Below are 21,796 nucleotides of genomic sequence, written 5' to 3' on the forward strand. Positions count from 1 at the left end.
AAGAATTCAGAACAAATGAATATTATGGACATTGGACTTCTTAATTATTCTTTCATGTGCATGTGGTAGTTGTTAGTGTTAGTTTTAATTAAATTAAATATGACTCAATGTCCTGGGATCCTTAAGGAATGTAACTTGTTATGAATGTTTTTAGTTGTATGTATGTTATTACTTTCGCTACTATGTGTTTGATATGAATGGTTTATCTTTTTTGTTTTAAAAAAAAATTGTTTGGAAAACTTAGTAAAATTTTAGGTTAATTCTTTTGGATCCCTTGGTGGGGCATTACACCTAATATTAAGGAACATATGTACTCTAAAGATTAAAGCTTTGGTCCTAGATAATATCATAGTTTTTTTCCCCATTCTTTTCCCTTTAGTGCCCATACATTAAACAATAAAATAAAATGTTGTAAAAAGATTCTGGAATGTAAATAGATAGAACATTTATCTTTTATTGATCACACACACACACACACACACACACACACACACACAAACTCTCATATGAGTACCCAAACAAGGGTAGTTTGAAAATGTTGTATAGTTTTAATTGTAAATAAAAGGTGCATGTCTTCTAAAAATACCTAATATTAAGGGATGTGTGTACTCTAAATATTAAAGCTTTTGTCCCAGATAATATCAAGGATTTTTTCCCTGTTCTTTTCCCTTCGATACTCGCACATTAAATAGTAAAATAAAATGTTTTAAAATTATTCTAAAATGTAAATATATAGAACATTTATCTTTTACTAATTAAATATATCCACACACATAGAAATATATGTGTGTGTAAGGAAACATGCAATAAATAATATAACTATTTCCAAATAACTCATAATAGATCTAAAGTAAATATATGTAATTAAAGTCCACATGCAAGAGAATAGACAACATACCCATAGAAAATGTGAAACAAGATATACCATAGGAAACCCAGATTGAGGGAAAAACCCAACCTCCAAAAGCATCCATCACCATGTATTATTCAACAAAAAATACCATTTCAATTCAACCATGGAAGCCTTCAAAGCCATAGCGACAACCAAAAAATCTATGTGAACAAGCATGAATCCACACATCCCATTCCATGCTTTCAAGCTTCAAAAATGCTCCCTTGGCTAACCTGTTAAACCTTGTCCCACTCGACTCTTTCCTTTTTCACTTCTATCTTCTCACTTTACACACAACAACTATCCTTGTGGTTATTAATATAGTAGCAAGTTGTACAAAACCACCAAGTGGTATTATATAAACCATGTGCTAAAATCATGTGCTACGTAACCCATTGACCTTGGGTAAAAGTACAAAGTTGTGTCACCTTTCAGGATGACTTATCAGAATGACTGAATTCGAGTGTTCTATCCAAAAATAAATTTTATTGAAACATATGATCTATAAATTTATTCTAGCTATGTTGTATATGGTCTCACACTTTTCCAATTAGAAATGGCTATTAAACACTTTTTTTTATGCTAGTTTATATCCAATTACTCTAAAAATAAAATTATTTCCGAAAAGTGGCATTTTAATAACTCTTAGTATTTTTTATGACAAATTTTTAATAACATATAGACACCATTTTATAGAGCTCAAAGAAAAGAATATTCTTATATAGAGTTTATAGTATTTCAGTTATATATAGTATATTGTAATTGAAAAAATCTACAAGTACATATTTTAACACTTGGAAAGATGTTAGTTTTGAGAAAAAAAAAATATTAAATCATATCCAAAAAATCTAAAACTTATATGATGTTCTAGAGGAAAGAGTCCTCTTCTAGAATGTATAATTATTCTCTTGGTTAGAATAGATTTGTTTTGAAAAATGTGGTGGGACATGAAATCTATCAATTTTAGGTGACTTGAAATTTGAATCATTATAAAAGAGAAAATATAGGTCTAAAGCTGATTTTTGTTTTTGATTGTTCTACTTGTATATGTTATCTATAACATAGTCTGAAATCAAAAAGAAATAAATTTATTTCCCTATAGTTTTGTGGTGGTAACTAGACCACCAATTTTCAACATTTTCAGTAGCTAAAAATTTGTCTTTTAAAATTAGGAAAATATATGAATTCTTATTCCAAATAGTAATTAAAATTTATAGTCCTAAACTTCATCCATTTCTAGACATTTTATTAGTTTACTTCATTTTCAAATTCAAAATAATAATACTAAATTTATGTCATTGAAGGTGAATAGTTATACTTTTGTTAGCCTTTTCCTTTACAAAAGGGTGACACAGGTTTGTGCTTTCAGTCCCTCACATTTTATATTAGAAATTTAATTCCTTTCTCCAATATTAAATAATTACTTGAAATATAGTGACAATTTTACAATACAACTAATCAAGTATATCCCATGGAAATATTTACATTTTACACATCTATCTAGGTGAAATATTACATAATAAAATAGAATAATACAATATAAAAATATTATGCAATGTGTACAACACCCATTATCTCAAAAATGTCCCACTTGTTGTATACATTGCATAGGGTCAATCTATAACCACATAAATGAACAAGGGAACAATCCCTCCTAGCACATCCACCATCATGGATCAATGTACATGAAGTGCTCCATCCTGGTACCTACCAAAAAATCAAAGCATCCAAAATCTCAAACATGAATGATCTAACCTCTTATTATGTCACTGCCACTAGACATACATAGAAGCCATCCAAAAAGAAAGCAACACAACTTGATGCATTTAAAGATCTTAAAAGCTTGTATCAACTAAAATGCCAAGAACAAAAACTTGATCCAAAAGTAATCACATGTATATGTAGTTTTCAAAATATCCATAGCTAAAATAACACCCACAACAAGTGCCAAATCCATCCAACTATCCATACCTCCAAAGTTATACTAAGTGAATCTTACATTATCAACATATCCAATCTATAACCTACAATCACAAGCCTCAAGAGCAATACCTTCCACATATATACCATGAAGCTCCCACTAAAACAGATAATATCAAATCTATAACCAATCCACTCACAACATCTCAAAGAAGTGAATCCAAGTAGTCTCAAGGACCCACAAAATATAAACCAATAACTTGCAAGAACAACTCTCATAAAAAGTCTCCAATGGTCTTCCAAGCTCTCCATAACCAATAGAGGAAAGAGATAAAGGAATAACCATGTCATATCTCACATGACATACATGAGTACAAACTAGAGATCACAATCTCTAACCAATATCAAATCCAATGTAAGTGAAACCAAACATCAAGGAAGATAACCATGACCAAAGAGAAACCACACAAACCATAACATGTATCATGTACTTCTATACATACCTTTAGATGTAAATTATGCAAGTATGATCTCCTCCAAAAGACCCCAACCAAGAAGCCTCAACAACACCCAAACCATACCGTATAACTAATCATGGATGTAAGCCTCTAAAATGAAGAAACCATTCCTAATCTAAGGAATATTCCCAATACAAAACCATCTCCCAAATTCAAATAGCATAACAACATATGCAAATGGAGATAACCTATACTAAATCATCTCTCAAATTAACCTTCTAGAACTAACTCATGTACCATAGCTCAAGATCCATTTCCATGAAAGTCAAACATAAATTTATAATGCACCTAAGAGAAAAAATGGGCTATACCTCTCAAATAGAAAAACCATTGAGTAGACCAAGAGTGGGGAATGAGAATGCTCATCAAGATATAAACTCTCCAACCAAGACTCATCTAATAATAATCTCCTCTCAAGTCCCACTCGGTCTTCCTATTGAAACCATCAACCATCCCAACAAATACTTCTCTAATCTAAGAGAAATCAACATCACCACTATCTCTAAGTATCCATAAGCACCTATGAACAATCAATCCATGTCAACTCCAAATGAAACATAGCAATATCATGAAGTATCCAGCTTATGATCAATGTACTCAATACCAAGAAACTAAACCAAGATCAATGTCAAAGTTCCAACTATGGCCTCAGGAACATAAATATGACAACATGATCTAAAAAATCTTAACCAAAGAGATAACATGCTCTATTTGAACATACTATAACATGTCAAAACTCTAAACACATGTCAAGAGTACATCATGACATAATATTGAAACCATCCTCACACCAAGGATAAAATGTCAAATGAAAGCATGAACCACACCTTTAACAAGAACCTTGTAAATCCTCAAGATACAACCATCTCCACACACCATGAAGATAACCAAGAACCCCATGAGTCCTCAAGATCTAAGTATCTTCACACACCATGAAGATAACAAGTGCACCATGCAAATTTCAAAGATACTTCTATAGCAATAGGATCTAAGAAAAATCTCCAACATTTGCAAACACTTAGTAAATATATCAATTCCAAAGAAATTCCCACTCAACCATGGTACCAAGGCATCATAAAACCCATCTCCTATATGAAGATCCCTTAGGTCCACACTTACATAACCAAAGTGTTAACATCAAGTGAAAACAAGATTTCAAAACCAAAACTAAATTAGGAGATAATCTTGCACTGTCAAATCATCAGTATCATAATCTCCTTCTAAAATGTGTATCCAAGCTATCCATGACATCATGATTAAAATATATCCTCTAACCATGAGAATAAACGAAGGCATCAAACAATGAAAGACCTCAAAGTGCACATTATGAGCTCCTCAAAAGAAACCAAATAACCATGATCATCAACTAAGAAGATATACCACCATAACTAAATAAAAAATCCAAACCAATGAACATTAAGGATCTACCTTTATATTCAATCATGTCATGCCAAAATCTATGGAACCATGATCACATCCATGAACCAAGCATCTAGCTCTCAATGTGTCTAATCTTTCAACATAAAATAGTCAATCACAATCCTCCACCATGACTGTACCTAATAAAAACATCTCATCCCTTCTACATGATGAAAAATTAAAAAATAATGTGACTTAGGGTATAGAAAACTCAAATCCAAGCCACCAATCTGAATATGCATCAATAATGAAAGATCAATGGGCAAAGACAACCCATAACCAAGCTATAAATGTAACTTGTAACTATAGACCACTTATAGTACTACACAACTTGTAGAGCCAAAAAGTCATCATTCATATCCAAAAGAAAACACTAATAACCATATCATCATGACACTAATCTAAAATATGAACTGAGTATACAATGACATCAAATCTTAAATCTCCAAACATACAATGTCATAAACTCATAATGTTATGATAGTCAATATATATAATAAACTATTTAGATTAATATATCACCAAATAAATTTCCAAAGATGCACCAAATCTAAACCAATGCGTAGAGCTCTTCAAGAGATTTTCATTGACTACTCAAGGTCCAAAATCTAACTATGTATGCCCAAGTTATGCCCTAATCTATGCTCAAAATAAATAACATATAGGTTTTGGGCTCTTAAAATCTAACAAAATGTGAAAAATATAGAACTAAACCTACACCAAGTTGTAGTGCTATAAATTATCTTTCCAACACCTATAAGAAGTTTGAAATTTGATATCCTAAAAGAAAGTTATGGTCATTTTACTAAGATAGTCTTTTCACCATTTTACTCCAATTTTTTTTTTGTGACAAAAAATTTTGATGAGATTAAATTTGATGGCCATCATAGGCTAAAACTAAAAATCTCTTTTCTTTGCTCTGAACCTAGCCAAATTAGGGTATATTATATATCACACTATATGGAAACATTGACCTGGATCCAATGGTAAGGTATATTTTTACCTAGGAGGTCATTTTTACAAACTCCTAAAACCCTCATTTAAATGAAACATATTAAAATATCCCCTTGGCCAACAATTTCACATGCCCAAACTAGACCAATAGCCAAAACCAACAAGTCTACAATAAACAAGTCATATATATTGCCCTTCCTTTTAACCTCTCATGCATTCTCATGGATTCAATCTATGGTTACAATATTAAAACTTGGCTCTGATACCACTTGTAAGGAAACTTGCAATAAATAATATAACCATTTCCACATAACCCATAATAGATCTATAATAAATATAAGTACTCAAAATCCACATGCAAGAGAATAGACAACACCCACAAAAATTGTGACACAAGATACACCTTGGGAAACCCTCATTGAGGGAAAAACCTAGCCTCCAAAATTATCCATCACCATGTATTATTCAGTAAAAGACACCATTGCAAAACAACCATGGAAGCCCTCAAAGACATAGCCACAACCAAGAAATTTATGTGAACAAACATGAATCCACACATTCCATGCCAAGCTTTCAACCTTCATAAATGCTCCCTTGGCTAACCCATAAAGCCTTGTCCTGCTCAACTCTTGCATTTTTTCCTTCTATCTTCTCAGTTTACACATAACAACTACCCTTGTGGTTGCTTATATAGTAGCAAGTCCCACAAAAAAACCAAGTGATATTACATAAACCATGTGCTACCTAACCCATTGACCCCATATTTAATATTAAAAATTTAATTCATTTTCTCAATAATAAATAATTACATGACATATTATCACAATGTTACAATACAACTCATCAAGTATATCTCATGGGAATCTTTACATGTTGCACATCCATCTAAATGCAACATTACATAATAAAATAAAATAATACAATATAACAATATTATGCAATGTGAGCGAAACTCCTTACCTCAGCAATATATACATACATACATATATGTATACATACATACATACATATATATATATACATATACATACATACATATATATATATATATATATATATATATATATATATGTATATATATATGTATATATGTATGTATGTATGTATGTATACATATATGTATGTATGTATGTATGTATATATACATACATACATACATATATATATGTATATATGTATGTATATATGTATACATACATACATACATACATACATACATACATACATACATACATAAAAAACATTCATTCAAATGATTTTATAAAGCAATGAGAATGTGTTAGATATTTATAAAAGAAATCAAAGTTCCCTCTTAAAAAATTTCCTATTTGTAAAACAAAGTATATTAAGGATTTTTCTAGATAATTTTGATTAGACACTCGTTTGAGACTTAGCAAAGTAACTTTTGGCTTATATTAGATATCACAGTCCAAATTTTAAATTATTTAGTTTATTTTTTATGTTCTTTTTTCATTTACTTATGTTTGTCAAAATTCATATTTATTAAAAATATCTAAATTAGTGTTATTCCTCGAATAAATATCACAATTAAAGTAAAGTGAAAAATAATTAATCCTAATAGCATTATTTTCATGCTATGATATATGTGCTACTCATCATTTATATGTCATGTTAATCATTTCCTTTCCCAAATTCATAGAGCATGCCTTTACTATTGATTGTTATTTTTCAACTCATATTTGGAGTAAACTTCTTGATTATCATGTAGATAAAGAAACACAATATATTTTAGTTTAATAAAAAAATGTATTTCATGTTAGAATATATTTCTCCGCCACCCTCAACTTTCTTTAAAATATATGTTTCAAGTGTGATCGAGATACATGAATTTTAAATATCTTTTCTTTTGCCCCTTTATTATGTAATTAAGATCTTCAAAAAAAAATATTAAGTTATGTTGCAGATAAATATACTGCTATTTTTATTTTATTTTTGTATTTAAATTTGAATATTTTATCCTTTACTCTAATATCTTATCACACCAAATTAATTTTACATTTTTTCTTATTGGAAAAATGTATTTTATGGCTATATAAAATCTACCTTTTTTGGATGGAACCAATAGGTTTGAGAAATTTCCTTGTAAGATATGAATCCTCTAACCTAATTAGATAGTAAATTTCATCGTGAATGAGTGCACAAGTAATAAGTATGAATATTAGGTCAAATCACTTTCAAATATTATTTTAGAATCATAATAGTCATTTCTATTGATTGAGAGACTAGTGGTAAATGACATTTATATAATAGTCGAATACACACAGATCTAATTGGTACATTTTATTATAATCTATAGTATTGATAAAGATGATCCAATATGAGGAATTAAATTGTTAGTATGGGTTGACCAACCATAATACAAGGTTTGAGTTCAAGATAACTTTGTAGTGATAGCTTTGATACATAGAAGTAGTACTAGCTGACACTTTTATTCAAAAAATCTGGATACATTCTATTACACTAAATATAAATTTATATGATTAGGAATATGGTTAGAAGCAAGATGTTGGGTTTCAAAACTGTGGAAGTTTTCTGATTGAAATCTTACTCCTTTAGAAATAGGTGCCCATATAGGCTCAGTTGCCTAATGAGAATTGTAATGTCCCCACTCCTTGGGATAATTTTACCTATAGAAATTATTAGCAACATAGACTATTACGTCCATTTCTAGTGATTAATATCTCATAATTCCAAATACAAATGTCACTACATGTACACATCCTGAAGGATTCGTTTGATCAAGTTTCCTAACCCTCTAGGAGGATCCCCTATGTCCCAAGGAATGATCCTCAATTAGTCGGTCTTCCTCCTTGAAACTACCTTTCAAGTCAAGCTTCATAATCCTCTGAGAGGACCCTCTTTGTTATGTAGGATGACCCTCAATTAGTTTGCCATCTTCTTAAAGGGTTACCCTTAAGGTATACAAGATTTTTCTATCCAATCTTCTACATTTATATCATAATCAACCATTAATGCTTAATATTAATAATCTAATATAAATATGTTTATGATCATTATTAATTATTAGTAATAATAATTAATACCTTTAATATATTGTAATATTTATTATGATAATTATTTATCCCATAAGATATTATATTGATATTTTATAACCAATTAATTATTCTTATAGTATCAAATATTTAATTATCATTCCTTGAATTAAAAATAAAATTTCCAAATACTATTAAGATAAAATAAATATATTTTGAAAACTTTCATATATGAGTTTGTGTGTGTGTGTGTGTGTGTGTGTGACTATATATATATATATATATATATATCAAGAAAAATGTATCTTAAAAAATTATTTAACAAATAAAAAAATAAAGAAAACATTTCAAATTAAATAAATACACTTACCTTTTTATTACACTCCTTCCATCTTTTACTCCTAAAATATTGGCTATTATTTCTCTTCCCTCCTTATTTGGTGGAGCTACTTTTATTTATGCATTTCTTTATTAAATTTATTTCCCATTCTTCTCAATTCCTTCCATTCCTATTTATAGGGAGGTTTCATTTTTTTCATCCCCCCCTTATTTTTTGCATGCCATAATGTTATTGTACTTGCTGTAGGCAATACTATTGCATTCAACTCTATTCAATTAATCAATAGCTTTGCACTCACAAACCAATCATAAAATTGTATTTTTCCCATATTTGATTATTACTAAAATTGTCATAAATATTTGTTATAATTTCTTTTTTGTTGGCAAAAGTGAATGAACCACTAAATATATTATATTAATAAAATTGGTTCAAGTGCTCAACTAGGAATGAACCAAAAATAAAACCCATCATTGTCATGATATGTAGAAGCATTTAAACATTCATATTTACAACATATAATATCGATGAACGTAATCAAAATTACAAAAAAGAGGGGATGTTCCCATCAGAAATTGAACTTTCTCAGAATATTATAGTTTAAAAAACATTTCAACCAAATAGGCATGAAGGTCCCAAACTTGACCAAGAAATACAAAAAGATTAAGTACATGCTAATTGTCCAAAAAGCCCACAAAATGGAAGATCGAGAAACCTTTGTTTTTTCATTCTACAATATCCTCACATGAAGAGTGTCCACACCCAAGGACCAAACTTGGCAATGGAGCAATCTCCCAACCCAAGCTTGAACTAACAATATCATCATCCATAGTCTCTATCTCATGAGCATGTTCTAGTTCATGTGATGTAGTCTCAGTTAGTGTACCGAGCCAATGCACCTAGTTAGTAATTACTATGTCATCTTGTGAATCAAGGCCTAAATCATGGAATACACTAGATGGAGGCACTTCATGAATCTGGTAATCAAAATTGGATAGGCTCAACAAATCCAATATAGCATAACTAGTGCACCTAACTCTATCCTCCAATTGGTGACCCAAAGCCTGTGCAATGATTTGGAGAGTAGATTTCATAATGTGGGGACTTTATTTATCAAAAGCTTTCTGAAGAGCATCACAGATGACCATAAATTCATGTTTCCTTAATAACTAAGATCTTTGGAAGAGACCACCGAGTAAAGCATGCCTAGACCAAAGATCATACTGTTACATGGTAGTTGCGAGTTTATTTTCATTCAAAAATTGTGAAAGAAGACTTTTGCTACCAAAATTTCTAGCAATTGAACTGATTTTAGTAGGTCCATGGCATTTGAAAGAAAAATGGACACAATATTTGATGGGTATAGGAAATGTTTCACAGAAGGACATAAAATTGCTTCATCAATTACCTACTGAAGACCCCAACAAATTGAAGGAGAATTGATGATGAACATTGTTTCCATGGCCTTATCATTAATACTTAGGGGTAGAACAACTTCATTGACATTGGGGTTAATCCATATCTGATAATTTTTGGTTAGCAAAGACTAGTGAAATTGATTGTAGGATTCACATTTGGTACATAATTCCAAAGATGAAGACATTTTTGAACAAAATATGTCAAAAATTGCTCTATTCTCTCAAATTATGAAACTGAATAAGCCACTATCACCATTTATAAAAATAATAGCAAATACCTGTACCAAATAATAATTATTTAGTTGTTGTGAATATGTGCCTAACTAATGAAGGATCAAAACCATGTGAAAATATTGCAAAATTGATCTACCCAAATAATGAAACCCTTGGGGTACTACCCACATGGTCAAAACTATCTCACATGAACAACACATCAGCACTTGATGCCTGGTAAAAAAAGATTGATCAGCACTGGCCTGAATCACTCAATAGATACTATGGCAAAGAAACTTAGTCAATACAAGGCCTGAGATCAATCAGTAATCAAATAGTATGGCCAAGAAACTCGGTCAACTCGAGTTCTGAGCTCACTCGACAAAGGTTGTACCTAAGTAACTTGGTAAGAGCATCACCCTATCTTGCATGGAAGGCACTAGAGATTGGCAGTAGATCTTGGTAGTGCTTGGAGCTCGGCAAGCACTAGATCTTGGCAAGCACTAGAGCTTGGCAAGAGTACTAGAGCCTGACATAGATCGGGCAGTCACCATTATGAAAACAATACAAATATGAGAAAAAATGTCAATTACTACTCACAGTCCACTATCTCATAGTGAATAAATTTCTACAAATCTTTGTGAAGCTCAATAGATGTGGAAGATTGCAATGTAAAATTTTTGAACCCATCACAATCAAAGTTAGATAGGCAATCCACAACTTTATTTCCTTCTCTATACGTATGCAAAATTGTCACTTCATTAATTTGGTCAATTAGATTCCAAATTTGTTGTAGGATATAATGAAGTTTCCATGAAGATGTTTGCCTCTTAATACACACACTGATTATAACTAATGAGTCACCTTCCATCTGAACCCATTGAAAGTCCCCTTTCTTGGCAAGAAGTAAAGTGGAAAATAAAGCTTTAGTCTCTGCTAAATTATTAGTACCAGAAGGAAGGGCAGCCATTAAAATTGCAAGAACAAAACCTTTGTAGTCTCTAATACAAGCACCAATACCAAAATTGCCTTGGTTTCCTCTGGAAGCCCCATCAAAATTGAGATTCAAAAATCTTGGTTGAGGAGGTTGCCAATGGACTGAGGATCTATCAATTTTATTTTAATTTATTTTTACTTTGACCCCCAATGGAATAGATATTAATTTCCATTCATGGATGATATTTCCATCTCATGTGGTAATAGATGGATTGATTTTACAATTACTGACAGTGGCAATAGTAGTCTCTGAAATCGATCATTCAATGCCCTCTAAAACCTTTACTAGGGGAGAGAACTCTTTTCTAAAAAATCCTCTTTTTTCTTTCTCATCAAATCACCCAAATTACTAATGTAGGACTACATTTCTAGATTCCCCCAAAGAATGCATTAGGAAAGAGGGTAGGCCATGTTTGAAAAATATCCCAAATTTTATTTTGCAAAGGGGTGGAGAAATTTGATTTATAGAGAACAAAAATCCAACACTAAACACAAACCAACAACTTGCAAAAATATAATCCACTGAGTCATATTCATCCTGACAAAGCACACATTTAAAAGGAGGAGTAACTTTCAAGCTATCCAAATGATCACTTGTCAAGATTCTATTCTTAATAACTAACCATACGAAACATCTTGCCTTTGGTAACAACACATTAGTCCAACAAACCATATATGCTCTCAAAGGAATTTTCTCCAAGGAAATATTTTGAAGAAGTTTATAACCCTCATTAATTGAGTATTTCCCCTTTATATCTAGAAGCCAAATTAATTGATCAGTTATTCAAGGTCCAAATGCCTTATTAATACCTTTTTACTACTTTTAATGAATCCATACCCTTTTTATCTGCTCAAACTTAAATCAATCATATAAGCAAGTTACTGTAAATCAACATGCAACGATAAAACATTCAAGATCAACACATGACACAATGATTTACATGGAAACCCAATTTGGAAAAAACCACCAGTAACATGCTACTTGATTCTCACTCTTTTAAAGGCTTACAACACACTTTTAAATGTGACCTTGTTAGAGGATTTCACCAAACTATTAAGAATGGGCCTGATTAAAGGTCTTTAGAACATTCACTTGGAATGTCACCCTGTTAAAGGATTTATCTAATGGTTGTTAAACCAACTTAAGTCCATAGGATTTATTTTACTATTACAATTGCTAGAAAGTAACAATAATGGTCTTTTGATCTAATATAACTTACAACATACTTTGCAGATTTCAAATCACTCTTTGAGTTCAATCCTTATGCTTGGCTTCAATCACTTCAGCTCTGACTACTTGTCTCCCTCTCAAGCTTCGTCTCCTTGAGTCTTCTTACTCATCTTGCCAATGCAATCATCCTTGTGGTCATCTATCCAAACAGAGTTCCTGTGCTATCTTCTCCTTAGCACATTCTTCAGCATTTCATGCTTTTATGCTTGACCATGGCTCTCTCTCTCACTATCCCCTCTATTCTTTTCATTAACTTATGTCTTCTTATATAAAATTCTGATTTTCCTTTGTCGCTCAATTCTCCCTCTCCAATTTTAGGGTTTCAAAATGGATTAGGTAGGATACAATGTATCTACCCCATATCTTGTTCTCTTCTAGAAACTTCGCCAGTTGTATCCTTAAAAATGTTCTACATGGTGTTTTGTACCACCAGCTCATCATTCTTATCTTCCTTTTAATTCATAGATTTCTAGATAACAACCTTGTCGGCTTAGATCTGGCGAATCTTCAATTTACAAAATAATGCAGCAACTCGACATTATTGAGTTACTGGTGCTTGGCACCTCTATGTTACTCAACACTTATACCTACTCAAAACTTGGTTCTGCTCGGCACTTGATTTTTCTTGACACTTGGTTCTGCTCGGCACTTGGTTCTGCTCGGCACTTAACTAGGAATTTTCTCGGCTCTTACTAGCTTGCTCGACTCCTTCTCTCTAATGAACTTAGTTTGAGCTTTACAAAAGACTTAGCTAAATCCTTAAATCTTTGATATGTTTCAGTGTACCCATTCTTTGTATCTTTTAGTATGTCATCCAATACACTTTTTCATCAATGGCTTAGCTAATCCTTGTACTTCATTACAATATCATAACTTCAACCTTTCTCTAGGTGTTCTAGTTACATCTTATTGATTTCCTCCACCTTGACAATCAACTAATTGATAGTATTTGGATCACTAAAGCAATTCTCATCCCTGCAAGTAGCAATTTTGACATCAATGACAAAACAATGATTGAGGACACTCTTTACCAGTTCCATATATTATTCCAACAAATTTTCTTATGATCATTTCAATCATTTCCAATGATCTCCCTCTTTGGCATTGATGGCAAACCATACTAATCAAGTAATCAATTTGGTTACCACCAAGATTGTATATGTTAGCTTGCTGCATTTTCACTACTGATCTCATATATCTCTCTTTTTCATATATATCTCCCTCTTTCTTTGCATTGATCAGTTTTCTGCATATTTCTCCCTCTTTGACATAAATGCCAAAGATGTAGTATATAAGCTTTGGATTCTTGTTGTTTTTCTCCCTCTGTCACCATGCTTGTGACTGATTTGGAGTTTCTGTTCCTATTATCATCCTTTGCATCAACCTGTTAATATTCCAATGATTTATTCCTTTTGATGCAAGGCAGCTTCCTTGTTGCCTTAAACTGCTTGACTTAGGGGTATAACCCCCAACTTGCCTCTAAGATATTCATAGGCATCCTTGGGCGATATCTGCAATTTGTTCCTTTGTGTGAATGTATTCCAATTTCACTTGTTTGTCTTTTACTAATTCACTGACATAATGATACTTGATTGCAATATGCTTGGTTTTTGCATGCATCACTGAATTTTTGGATATATTTATAGCACTTGTATTATCACAATACAATATCACCGGTTTTGTTACTTCTTCTTTCATTCCATTCAATAGATGTGTGAGCCATACAATGTTTGTACAATTGATTTCAGTTGCCACATATTCTAACTCTGAAGTGGACTAGGATATACATGTTTGTTTCTTGCTAGTCTAGGTAACTAGCCTTTTGCCTAGAAATAATGCACCTCCACTTGTGCTTTTTCTATCATCAATGTTTCCTCCCTAGTCTGCATCTGTATATGCATTGAGTTCAAATTTTCCATTCTTTTTGTAGTATAGACCAAAGTCATCAGTCCCTTTGAGATATCTCATTATTCTTTTTACTGCTATGAGATGATTTTCTTTAGGATTAGCAGAGAACCTAGCCACTATTCCAACTGCTAATGCTATGTCTGGTCTACTATGTACAACATATTGTAGTTTTCCAATCATGGATCTGTACATTGTCTGATTAACTTTAGCTGACTCATCATTTTTGGACAGCTTATTTTCTGTGGCCGTTGGTTTGCTGACTGGTTTGGATTCCTCCAATCCAAATGTTTTAAGAATTTCTTTGATGTACTTTGATTGTGTAACAAATATTCCATGTTTGAGTTGATGTACTTGCAATCCAACAAAAAATTTGATTTCTCCAAACATGGACATCTCAAATTCATGTTTCATTTTGTTAGCAAAGCCTTTGCAAAGTACTTCCTTACCACCAAATACTATGTCATCCACAAAAAATTTAGATACAATAATGTCTTTACCTTCTTCTACTTTGATGTACATGTTGCTATCATCAGTTCTTTCAAATCCAATTTGCACTAGATACTTGTGAAGTCTCTCATACCATGCTCTAGGTGCTTGTTTCAAACCATAGAGTGCTTTATGTAACTTACACACCATATCCCTGTTATTTTCATCAACAGATCCTTCTAGTTGTTCAATGTAGACTTCTCCTTCTAGTATACCATTTAAGAAGGCAGATTTTACATCCATCTGATAGACTTTAAAATTTTTGTAGGCAGCATATACAAGTAAAGTTCTTACTCCTTCCATTCTAGAAATAGGAGTGAATGTTTCTCCATAGTCTATTCCTTCTTCTTGAGCATAACCCTTTCATACTAATCTGGCTTTTTTTCTGGTAATCTCACCATTCTCATCTAGTTTGTTTCTAAATACCCATTTGGTGACAATCACATTCTTGTCAGTTGATCTGGGAACCAAACTCTAGGTTTTATTTTTTCTTATTTGATCAATTTCTTCTTCCATAGCTTTATACCAGTCACCATCTTGTAATGCACCATATACTGTCTTGGGTTCAGATTTGCCGATCAGACATGATTCATGTCTTAGTCTATTCCTTGTCATTGGTCTTGCATCTTTGTCACCAATTATTTGTTTAGCAGGGTAATGTCTTTTTAAATATTTGGATAATCTTGGCTCTGTCCTTGTTTTCATGTTTGATCTTTCATATTCAGGATCACTATGCACTTCATTGTCAGGTTGTTCTTCATTATGTGTACTATCTTCTGAATCAAATTGTGCATTTTCTACATTCTGTAACTTGGCTTCTGAATACAACTCGGCATTCACTGGTTGTGAATCAGCTGAAACTGACACTTGTTGCTAATTTTCAATTTGATTGACATCATCCTCATCAACATTCATTCCTTCATAAGAATATACAAAGGTTCTGTATTCTTCCATTTTCTTTGGTATTTCAGCTTGGACTTCTATGTGCTCATCAAAATTTACATTTGCACTTTCCATAATTTTGTTAGTGTTAATATTCAAACACTTATATGCCTTACTTCTAGTGGAGTAACCAAGAAATATACCTTCATCACTTTTTGCATCAAATTTTCCATTTCTAACATCTTTAAGGATAAAACATTTGCAACCAAACACTTTGAAATGTTTTACATTTGGTGAGTGACCATACCATAATTCAAAAGGTGTTGTATTTGTACCTTTCTTGACTTGTACTTGGTTCAGTGTATGAACAACTACGCTTACAGCCTCTCTCCAGTATTTTAGAGCAACATTCTTTTCCATCATTAATGTTCTGACACAGTCAATTATAGATCTATTTCTTCTCTTAGAAATTCCATTCTATGGGGGAGATCTAGGGGCTGATGTTTGTCTTTTGATTCCATTTTCAATACAGAATATCTCGAATTCATTTGATGTAAATTCACCACCTCTATCTGATCTTAGGCATTTCAAGCTTTTTCCAGTTTCCTTTTCAACTCTAGCCACATACCACTTAAACATTTGAAAAGCATCAGATTTTTATTTTAAGAACATAATAGTCATCATCCTGGAATAGTCATCAACAAATAGCATTATGTATTTATCTCCTCTATAGCTTTGTATTTCCATTGGACCACATAAGTCAGTGTGAACTAACTCAAGTTTCTCTTTAGATGTATAGTTCTTTCTTTTGAAACTTGACTTTGTCATCTTTCCTAGCTGACATTGTTTACACATGATATTATCAGGCTTCTTCAATTTTGGTAAACTTTTGACTTTCTTCATTTTACTGATGTTGACTAGATTATCAAAATTGACATGACATAATCTTCTATGCCATAACCATTCATCATCAAATTTTGTAAGTAGACAAGAAACATCATCCATCTCAAGGTAAAACAAATTACTCTTTGTTTGATCTCCTTTTCCTATCAGGTTACCATCAGTATCATAGATTTTTGCAGTTTTGTTTCCAAATTCCACTTTGTAACCTATATTGCCTAATTGTGAGACACTCAGTAAATTGTAATTTAATCCTTCAACATAGTATGCATTGTCACATGAAATTTGTTCTATGAGCTTAATGAAACCTTTTCCTTTGATTTGACATGGAGCATCATTACCAAATCTAACACTATTTCCATCATATTGAGTAAAGTTAACAAACTTACTTTTTTCTCCTATCATGTGATGTGATCATCCACTATCTATTAACCATATGTCATTCTTGTTTATACATGTCAGCAGTGTTGTGGCTTCTTCTTCATTAGATTTGTCCTTCATGGCTACATAAACAACTTCATCGTCATTGTCATCAGAATTTTCTTCAACAATATAACACTTCTTACCTTTTTCCTTGTAATCTCTCTTGTCATCATCTCTTCTGTTCTTGTATTTTTTGCCTTCCTTAGAATCCTTTTTCTGTGGACACCTTGCAGCAATATGACCTACTTCATTGCAATTGAAACAAATGATAGGCATCTTACCTTTTAACTTTCCTTTGCCCCTGTGAAATCTTCTAGCGAGCAATGCTTCCAATTGTTCCACATCTTCCTCATTAGTGCTACTGTCACTAGATACATACTTCATTTTTCTTCCTTTCCTTGATTTCACCTATTCAGCATCTTTTAGTGATAACTTGGCCCTAAAAGCAGATTCAACATTTTCAGGTTTGTAGTTGTTAGAGTTAGATAACTCAAATGCAGTGAGTCTTCCTATTATACCTTCAAAGCTTAGATTATTTCCTGGTATACATCTTAGCTCTTGTATTGTTGATACTCTAATAGCATAGATAGGGAGAAAGGTTCTTAAGAACTTACTATTAACAATATCTTCATCTAGTTGACCATTCAAGCATCTTATTGCACTTACCACTTCCTTTATTCTTGCACCATACTGAGCAGCATTCTCATTTTCTTCCATTTTCATCTCATCAAACTTTCCTCTGAGACTTTCTCTTTTTTCTCTTTGTACATTCTGATCTCCTCCATAGATGTCTAATAGGGCTTTCCACATTTTGAATGCAATGTCATATCCTTTGATATCATCAAATTCAACATAGCTGAGTGCAGAGGCAATTTCTAGCATTGTCTGATTGTGTTCTTGCTTGTTTTTCATGCCTTCTGTAGTAGGACCACCTGTTGGATCTACACGTTTAGTGAAAATTGAATTTTGGGCATAATCTCCTATGGATCCAAGATGTAGCTTCATCAAACTTTTCCATGCAACAAAGTTGTCTTTGTTGAGCTTGGGAACTTCTCTTTTTGGCATTTTGATCTTTTTTGCTAGTAGTCCCTTTAAACCAAATCAGCAGTCAGCTCTGATACCAATTGTTAGAATTCTTTAGAATAACTGAGAGGGGGGAGGGGGGGTGAATCAGTTATTCAAGGTCCAAATGCCTTATTAATACCTTTTTACTACTTTTAATGAATCCATACCCTTTTTATCTGCTCAAACTTAAATCAATCATATAAGCAAGTTACTGTAAATCAACATGCAAAGATAAAACATTCAAGATCAACACATAACACAATGATTTACATGGAAACCCAATTTGGGAAAAACCACCAGTAACATGCTACTTGATTCTCACTCTTCTGAAGTGATGCCTTGTTAAAAGCCTACCCTGTTAAAGGCTTACAACACATTGTTAAATGTGACCCTGTTAGAGGATTTCACAAAACCGTTAGGAATGGGCCAGATTAAAGGTCTTTAGAACATTCACTTGGAATGTCACCCTGTTAACGGATTTATCTAATGGCTGTTAAACCAACCTAAGTCCATAGGATTTATCTTACTATTACAATTGCTAGAAAGTAATGATAATGGTCTTTTGATATGATATAACTTACAACATACTTTGTAGATTTTAGATCACTCTTTGAGTTCAATCCTTATGCTTGGCTTCAATAACTTCAGCTCTGACTGCTTGTCTCCCTCTCAGGCTTCATCTCCTTGAGTCTTCTTACTCATCTTGCCAATGCAATCATCCTTGTGGTCGTGTATCCAAATAGAGTTCCTGTGCTATCTTCTCCTTACCACATTCTTCAACATTTCATGCTTTTATGCTTGACCACGGCTCTCTCTCTCACTATCCCCTCTATTCTTTTCATTAACTTATGTCTTCTTATATAAAAGTCTGATTTGCCTTTGTCCCTCAATTCTCCGTCTCCAATTTTAGGTTTTCAAAATGGATTAGGTAGGATACAATGTATCTACCCCATATCTTGTTCTCTTCTAGAAACTTTGCCAGTTGTATCCTTAAAAATGTTCTACATGGTATTCTGTGCCACTAGCTCATCATTCTTATCTTTCTTTTAATTCAAAAATTTCTAGATAACAACCTTGTCGGCTTAGATTTGGCGAATCTTTGATTTCCAAAATAATGCAGCAACTCGGCATTATTGAGTTACTGGTGCTCGGCACCTCTGTATTACTCGACACCTATACCTGCTTGGCACTTGGTTCTGCTCGGCACTTGATTCTGCTCGGCACTTGGTTTTTCTTGGCACTTGGTTCTGCTTGGCACTTGGTTTCGCTCGGCAATTGGTTTTGCTAGGCACTTAATTCTGCTTGGCACTTAATTCTACTCGGCACTTGGTTCTACTCGGCACTTGGTTCTGCTTGGCACTTAATTAACTCTGTGTCACTCAGCATTTGAAATTGCTCGGCACTTAACTAGGAATTTGCTTGGCTCCTTCTCTCTAATGAACTTAGTTTGAGCTTTAAAAAAGACTTAGCTAAATCCTTAAATCTTTGATATGTTTCAATGTGCCCATTATTTGTATCTTTTAGTATGTCATCCAATACACTTTTTCATCAATGGCTTAGTTGATCCTTGTACTTCATTACAACATCATAACTTCAACCTTTCTCTGGGTGTTCTAGTTACATCTTATTGATTTCCTCCACCTTGACAATCAACTAATTGATAGTATTTGGATCACTAAAGAAATTGTCATCCCTGCAATTAGCAAGTTTGACATCAATGAAAAAATAATGATTGAGGACACTCTTTACCAATTCCATATATTATTCCAAAAACTTTTCTTATGATCATTTCAATCATTTCCAACAGGTCTACTCGCTAAAATCTAAAAAAAAATGTCTTTTTTTTGGTTATCGAATAATAGTTGATCTAGATCTTCCCAAATAACTCTCCTTGAATGAAGGTAGACTCTATCTATGAAATGAATAACAAGACTTCTCCAAGCTAATTTTGAAGCAACCATCATCTCATCAACATTTGGAATTATGAATAGTAGAGGTTTACCATTCCACGAGTCTCTCCAAAAAGAGATCTTATCTCCACAATTTAATTCCCAAGAAATAAACCTAAGGACAAGGTCTCTCGAAGCAATCATAAAATCCCATTTAATAGATCCCTTAGGGGGATTTAAAATAGAAAAGAATCTACAAGGATCAAAATTATTGAGATATTTTTGTTGCATTATTTGACACCATGCAGAATGAGGTTAAGAGTACATCTGTCATACTAGCTTACCCCCAAATACTTTGTTCCTCAATGCCAAATCATGCACAGCAGCACCTCTAGTTGTAGGGGTAAAGGCCATATCTTGAAGTGAAATCAAAGAAATTTTCTTTTCATTTGTCATATTTCCTACACAAAGGAATCCTCTAATTAATTTCTAAATTTGAATTAAAATTGATGAGGGGGCTTGTAGAACTACCAAATAACAGTTTGGGATTGCAAAAAGCATTGATTTTATAAGTAAAATTCTACCTAAAAGTGAAAGCCATCTTACTTTTCAACACACCATTTTGCTCTTTATTCTTTGGAGAACACCTTCCCAATAACTTGATTTATTAGAATCTATAAAGAAAGGAATGCCAAGATAAGTAGATGGCAAGAATCCTCCATGAAGCCTAAAATCCTTACTATCTTAACTGAGATAACTATATTAGTGTTAAATAAAAAGATCTTAGATTTTAGAGAATTAATATTTTTCCCCGATATCTCTAAGTATAACTGAATAGTTTTCTTAATTTGTTAAGCCTCTAAGACTTGTGAGGCTCCAAAAAAAATATTGTCATCAACAAACAAAGAATGTGTTATTGATATAGATGTCCCCCCAATTTTTGCACCATTCCACTTACCCAACAAGTGATAATGCTTGATAATTCTGCTAAAAACTTCTACCATGATAATGAATAATGCCAAAGAAAGTGGATCTCCTTGCCTCACACCTTGAGTAGAGGTGAAGAAACATGAAGCAGATCCATTGACAATCACTAATAACCAAGCTCTTGAAATGAAAGCTTTAATCCACTTACACCAATGTTTAGAAAAACCCATCTTCTGAAGCACTAAAAAAAGGAAAGACTAGAAAACTCTATCATAAGCCTTCTACATGTCCAATTTGATGAAAAAATTGGAAGACTAGTTAATTTTGATAGAGTGAAGAACTTCATGTACAACCATTGCTCCCTCCATAGTTTCTCTATTGGGAACAAACCCATCTTGTTCGAG

The sequence above is a fragment of the Cupressus sempervirens genome, chromosome 1 (assembly GCF_028749045.1).
Source record: "Cupressus sempervirens isolate cs-2001-9-10 chromosome 1, ASM2874904v1, whole genome shotgun sequence".
In the NCBI taxonomy this organism is placed as follows: Eukaryota; Viridiplantae; Streptophyta; class Pinopsida; order Cupressales; family Cupressaceae; genus Cupressus; species Cupressus sempervirens.